The following is a 7,393-nucleotide window of genomic DNA, read 5'->3' as shown; positions in this document are numbered from 1 at the left end:
AGAGGAAGGGTAGTATTGGAAAAAGTTGAGAAAGTATACGATATAGTAAATGAGTGTGTTGGATTTTGCAATTACGTATTAATATTACTTATTACAAATCAGAAAAAAAAAGGTTAGTCAATTATAAGAAACCCATAAAACTAAAAATATTATTAGGAAATCAAAATAGATGTAATTCGATCATGAATATAGAGAATCAAGTCAATCAACCTTAATAGCTTTATAGAATGTGGCCGTGAAGTCAGAAATTTTGATCAGATTAATAATCAAAGAAGTAAAATCATAATAATGCACCCAAAGCAATTAGACTCCATATTAACGAAATAAAACAAAAATATAGGAAACGAAAATAGTATAAACAATTATATAATACTCAAGAATTACTATCTACATGATCCAAAAAATTATGATTATCCATCACGAGAAAATCCCGATTATAAGAGCAAAGTGCCTAATCATAGTAGGAGGTAATTTCATAGTAGGAGATAATTCACTTAATTTTATTAAAATACCTAAATTGACGTGATGCTGGATGTCAAATAATTCATTAATATCGGCTTCCTCAAAATAAGTAACTATCGATACATCGCTTTTTCTTCTTCCAACCGATGCCAATTTCCAATGTTTTTTTTTATTTCTTGAACAAATTCTAAAACGTAATATAAAAAAGAATAGAGGGGGTATTTTTTTTTACAGCTAGTCATTCTGTCTTAAGTTTAAGATGGGTGAAACATCATACCACATGGATATATATGACGAATATATTGCTTTTCTTTATGCATTTTCTTTTTTCCTGTTTATTCCAATGGGTAATATTTAACCCGGTTTAAGCTTAAAACAGATAAATCTGTTTTAAAATTCTGACTTAGATAAATGGACCCCTACCTAAACTTAAAGAGCCCAACTGATTACTCCAAAAAAATAAAAGTTAGGTTAATGTTAATTAGTTCACCCTTCAATTCTCACTCATTCTACCTTTCTACCCACCATCATATGGAAATTTTATACCACTCTTAAACCCTATAATCTGCCACACTCTTAATCTCTTAATTTTAAGCTCCCCAAAAAAAATTCCTTCGCTTTGAACTACGTTATCACTCGCCTTATTCATCATCATCATCATCTTATTTTTTCCTCTCTAAAAATGTCATCCTTTTGTTGGTGGCGACGGAAAGAAATGAGGTCTTCAAAATTTTATTGACGATGAGGATGGAGTGAAGGTGCAGATGATAGGGCTGACTGTGATGATCATATTGGCGACTTTAGTGGTGCTTCTGTTGCCGGTGATCGGGGTATTAGGCCTGATAGTGATTGTATTGTTGGTGGCAATGAGTTTTCAACACCGGTTGCCCGTTGGTAATGATGGATCGAAGACGGTATATAAGCCAGGTACTGTTGATTGTAGCGTTGATGCATGTCCCATTTCGGAAGTTGAGACGTTGATTCGATTAATGACTTTCATTTCAATTGTGAAATAGCAACACTGGATTTTTTTAATTTATTTTTAGGTCATTATCATTTTAAGAGTAAAAATTATTATTAAATTTCTTAATTAAGTTTATTTTTGTAACGGATCAATCATATGGTATAATTTCATTGATTATTCAAGTTGTTATAACTGTTCAATTGAATTATCAGATGGTGTAATTAAATTGCTACAATGAACGTGCTCCTGATATTAAGGAATGAAAAAAATTGTCTGACTTATTGACTTTTACCCACAGAGCGACACGTAGGCTCTGTGGTTATTCGTTTAATAGATAAGATACTTATTTTATAGTTATAGTTATTATTTAGCATTAGGTGTTTTTATTATGGTTGGAGACTCTGTAATCGTTCGAAAAAAGCTTCTCTAATAATGTGACAATAGATATTGATTGATTGATTGATTTCACAACAAAAAATATTTTATCTCATGGTCCACAATTGTCATGTGTCATTAGATTACTCATAGATTCTAGAGGATAACCGTAGCCTTTTCGTATAAGGAAGGAAATAGGAATAGAAGTATATAAGAAAGGGGGTAGATATGAGGACTTAATAGGAGAAAAGGCGAAAGTGCACGAGTACATATCTTTGTACAAACAAACTTGATACTTTGGAAAAAAAAATTGAAATTAATCAATTATAGGTAAAGGCGGTGGCGGTGGCGTTAAGTTACCCCGCTTCATGAGAGGTCACACTTTAACCCTTTCGATTCTATTCACGTTTGCATTAATTAATTAATTCCTTAATTTTGCTTCTTAATACCTCTATTCTTGAATTTTGCTTCGGAAAATTAAATATAAGCGGTAGTGTTACTGTTAGCTAAACATAAACATGTTAATGATTTCGCTTCAATTGTAGATGAGTGATAAATTGTACGAGGTTCCGAATAATCTTCTAAATTACTCCCTCCATCCCGATCTCAATCATTTGTTTGATTTTTTTAGTACCTGAACTATGTAACGCTAGTACCATTCCCTCTATAATTTGATTTAACTATCATCCCATTACCTAGGCTCGCGATGCAGGGCCGTCTAATAGCAAGTTCAAAAGGTTCTCTAACCCGTTCGACTATGTTTTTCTATTACATGGGGTTTTAAACCACTCTGAATTTACTAGCTAATAATAAAGGTTCTCATAATGATTGTGATTCTATTAGTTGATCCAATCTTCCACAGTCTAACGCGGCTTTAGTTTTGTTTGAAGCAGGTTTTGGTGCTCGGATTTCCGGACCGCCACGAGGTACGTACTCATACCTTTCCCTTTTCAGTACTCTTTTTCACCCTGGTTGATCCTGTCGTTATACAATGCCTTATTCAAGAGGTCGTTACATACATGTATCAGTTAGGTATGATAAATGCTCTGGATCAAGTAGCGATAGCACGAGGACTATGTGATGCGGATGAGCTTGTGGGACGACTAGTAGGAAAGCAAGTATACGGAGTTTCCTTCAAAGAAGCACTTGATCTGCTCCAGAAAGAGTGTTCGCCTGAGGAATACCAAGATGTCGAATGGACTTATTATTACCACCCTGGCAAAGGTTATGGGCCATGTAATGACCTCTTGAACATATACTTAAATATGCCTGAAGAGTTTAGGATCCCGAAGTACGTAAGAGGGGGAGGGGGTGAATTAGGTACCTTTTAAAAATTTTAACTTAACTTAATTGATTTAAGTTAGTTAAATGAAATGATATCTCAAATATCTAAGATAGCCTTTTTTAAATGAAGATTAAAAGAAGTTTCGTTGGTTATGATGAAGGCAACAATGTAATAGACTGTAACTTGTTGTCTTTGTAAAAACTGTAAACAACAGACCAATGTGACAATATAGTAGACCATTGCTTTGAAGAAAATAAAAACGACAAACTAAAATTGCAGCGAAAAAGAATGAACGAAATATGATCAACACAATCGGTTTTGAATTGGTTCGACCTACACTCTATAGTCCTACGTCCAATCTACTTCTCATTAATAATATGATAACGTAATTAACTCTAATTACAATTATTCTATTACAACGAGATTTTCCCACAATCTACTCCGATTATGCTATTCAAGAAACTAATCCGTTTCTAAAGCTCATCTAATTCTCAAGTAGTTATAAGATCAAATGTCTCTAGTTTGTTCACTTAAGAATGGAAGAGACTCAATGTCGATCGAACTAAGAGAAAGAAGATATTGAGCTATGTCATACTAGACGAATAAACCATTTTCAGACTTATAAGAAATAAGAAAAGTTTGCAACTAAAAGGTTTTAGACACTTGAAAATATTAAGAGTTTTTGCAAATGTTTTCTATCTCTTTCCCAGATTCTTGCAATGTGAAGTGTGTTTTTCTCAAAGGAAGAAGCAATCCTTTTATAGATGAAAAGGCGGAATCTTTTTAAGAAAAGGAATTCAAGTTTGAAAGTCAATCCAAAGACAAGATGTGACAAAAGATTTCAGATTTGAACTTTCTTATTTGCACCAAAATGGTTAATGAGAAAAGCATGCTTTGAAAAAGTTTATTTCCTTTCCTTGCCAAGAGTAACACATGTGACTTGGACAAGAAAGGAAGGTTTTGAAAGTGCTTTCAAAAGATCAATCTTAAAGCATTCAACCAATTTGGGCAAAACTTACAAGTTACCAACTAAACCAATTAATCAGAATAGTTGGTTATGATTCCTCACAAACTTATTCAACAATTTAAAAGACATCTTTGAAAAGCATGGTTTATCCGTCTAAGACAGCAACAATGGGCGACATTGTTGCCTTGGCATAGCAAACTCAATATTTTCTATCTCAATACTAATGACCCAAATTAAATACAAGGCGGTCTTCATCCAACGCTTCAATCGTCTTGAATCAACAAATCGACAATTCTTATTAAGTATGTTGGAGTATGTGTCCTCAACAATAGTGCGATCACATGATTTAAAATCATAATTAAATCTCATTATAAGAATACGAAAGGGGTGATAAATTAAATAGTCAACTGATCAACATTAATCGGTAACGATTGGCTTGTTAGAGTTTGACATTACTGTCGTAGGACGGTGGTGGTCAGTTGATCCCTTAAGGTCACACCTATAGGATGATGCCCTAAGCAGTAAAGTTAATTAGTTGTATATTGATACAAGTTGATTAATTTCTTAAATAAGAACAATTTATATTTATGAGAGTAAATATGTATCTTATTGTAATTCGATTAAATAAGATTCGATTTAGTGGATTAATATATTAATTCACTAAATTATATTGAAGTTTTTTTAATATTTCGAGGTAGAGGTATTTAGTTATTTACATTTACAAGAGGTTGTAAATTTAACTAACTAGCTATTATGGGACCCATTATATGTTGATATAATGATAAAATATTACTCAATAAGTTGAGTGAATATATGTTTATTAATTTGTCACGTAATTGTTGTATGATTGAATTAATATTTAATTATGTAAGATAATTAAACATAAGACTTATAAGCATTTGTGGGGCAAATATTATAAGACAAAAATGGACCCATATACACCAATGTGTACCGTCCAAAACATGAGCATGCTAGAGTTTTGGCTTTGTCATTTAGTTGTTGGAAAGATGCTCCAACATCTTATGACAATACTTTACTAAAGCCTACTACCTACACTATTTTTGCATGTGATATTGAGAAGACCAAAAATGCTCTAAAAGAGGATCATGGCCGGAATTTTGAGGTTAAGAGAAAACAATGTTGTTCTCAATTTTTCTTCATTCTTATTCTCTCTAAGATGCAAAAAAAAATTCCTCTCTCTAATATTCATCTATCTTTCTCTAAAACTTGAGAAGTTTTGATCCAAATTTGTCACACCCCGACCCAAACCAGGTCGAGAGCGGTTACTTATGATAGCTCACCAGGCTGTGTACATGGCCCACAGATCAACACAGGTCCTTTATAGCGCATTTTGTCTTCACTCATGCGCATCCCGGGAACCTTCCCAGGAGGTCACCCATCCTAAGACTACTCCCAGCCAAGCACGCTTAACCGTGGAGTTCTTTTGTATGGATGACCATAAAAGAAAGTGCACTTTGTTGATATGAGTAGTACTTCCAATCCCTTTAAGCACTAGTCATTTAAACCTATCACTAGACCTCTTCAATTAACGTGAGGTGTTACAATCACCCCCACTTGAAGAATGCAACGTCCTCGTTGCGGCTGAGAGCATAACCGCTAACCCAGAATCCTCCCCCGCTAGGTGGGTGATCACAATGGAGCGTATAAGAACTGCCTCCAGGAGCGTATAACAACTTCCTCCCATCACCACACGGTCGCAGGGTTGCTCTAGTACCACTTGTAACACCCGGGCCCAAACCAGGTTGGGAGCGGTTACTTATAATAGCTCACCAGGCTGTGTACATGGCCCACAGATCAACACGGGTCCTTTATAGCGCATTTTGTCCACACTCATGCGCATCCCGGGAACCTTTCCAGGAGGTCACCCATCCTAAGACTACTCCCAGCCAAACACGCTTAACCGTGGAGTTCTTTTGTATGGATGACCATAAAAGAAAGTGAACTTTGTTGATATGAGTAGTACTTCCAATCCCTTTAATTGTAACACCCCACGTTAATTGAAGAGGTCTAGTGATAGGCTTAAATGACTAGTGCTTAAAGGGATTGGAAGTACTACTCATATCAACAAACTGCACTTTCTTTTATGGTCATCCATACAAAAGAACTCCATGGTTAAGCGTGCTTGGCTGGGAGTAGTCTTAGGAAGGGTAACCTCCTGGGAAGGTTCCCGGGATGCGCATGAGTGAGGACAAATTTCGCTATAAAGGACCCGTGTTGATCTGTGGGCCATGTACACAGCATGGTTAGCTATCATAAGTAACCACTCCCGACCTGGTTTGGGCCGGGGTGTTACAAGTGGTATCAGAGCAACCCTGCGACCGTGTGGTGATGGGAGGCAGTTGTTATACGCTCCTGGAAGCAGTTGTTATACGCTCCATTGTGATCACCCACCTAGCGTTGGAGGATTCTGGGTTAGCGGTTATGCTCCCAGGCGTAACGAGGACGTTGCCTTCTTCAAGTGGGGGTGATTGTAACACCCCACGTTTAATTGAAGAGGTCTAGTGATAGGCTTAAATGACTAGTGCTTAAAGGGTTAGGAATTGAAAGATTCATATATCTCTTATTAGACCCCTCTATTAACTAAGTGTTTATTAGTTTTGTCATAAACTAAAAGAAACTTATGCATGCATAACAATTTAAATAAAAGAGAATAAATTTAGTCTTTCTTACAAAGGGGGCCGAAATTTGGTTTATACTAAATTGGTCTCCTTCCAAGTTAGTCTTCTTAAAAATAATCCAAATGCTCCAAAAACCTTAGATCTAATTGCAAGATCTACTCCAAGGATTGTACCAAGGAAATCCTTCTTAATACAAATATTAATTTGGTTACTAGAAATTAATATTTGTGCCCTTAAAAATACTAATATTAAGTGATTACTACTTCTAGTAATATATGAATAATATTAGAGATTTGTGAGATTTTTTAGTGCTGTTCAAAACTAAAAACTAGAGAGATGAGTTATTCATCAAGTGAATAATGTTATAAGAATAAATGATTGAAAAAATAGAAGAGAAAACTCTCTCATTTTCATAGGGTGGCTGGTTTATTGTCTTGGGTAGGATGCCCAATGCTTTTTCAATTTTGCTCTTCACAAGAGACTAGGCATGCAACCCTATATTAGTAGGGAATGATTGTGTTCCCTTTTAATTAAATAAACAAAACACAACCATCCCCATATCTACCCATTTACACGACACCTATACATAAAATGGGTCCATTTTAAATTTGTCAAATGTCACTTTTTTGTAATGTGACATATTGGACATGTTACTAGACATGTTAATTAAATAATGCATTTTTAACAAATTAAAAATCATT

The 7,393-nt window shown here is 34.9% G+C and overlaps 1 long non-coding RNA gene across 1 annotated transcript; it reads left to right on the top strand.

Moving 5' to 3' along the window:
* The first annotated feature begins 1,028 nt into the window (after positions 1-1,028).
* Positions 1,029-3,105, top strand: LOC141614993 (uncharacterized). Its single transcript, XR_012529529.1, has 3 exons — positions 1,029-1,389; positions 2,695-2,727; positions 2,830-3,105. It is a non-coding gene; the product is annotated as an uncharacterized LOC141614993 (long non-coding RNA).
* The last annotated feature ends 4,288 nt before the right edge of the window (positions 3,106-7,393 follow it).

Source organism: Silene latifolia, chromosome 11 (assembly GCF_048544455.1).
Source record: "Silene latifolia isolate original U9 population chromosome 11, ASM4854445v1, whole genome shotgun sequence".
Classification (NCBI taxonomy): Eukaryota; Viridiplantae; Streptophyta; class Magnoliopsida; order Caryophyllales; family Caryophyllaceae; genus Silene; species Silene latifolia.
This window is presented reverse-complemented; position numbering and strand designations above follow the sequence as displayed.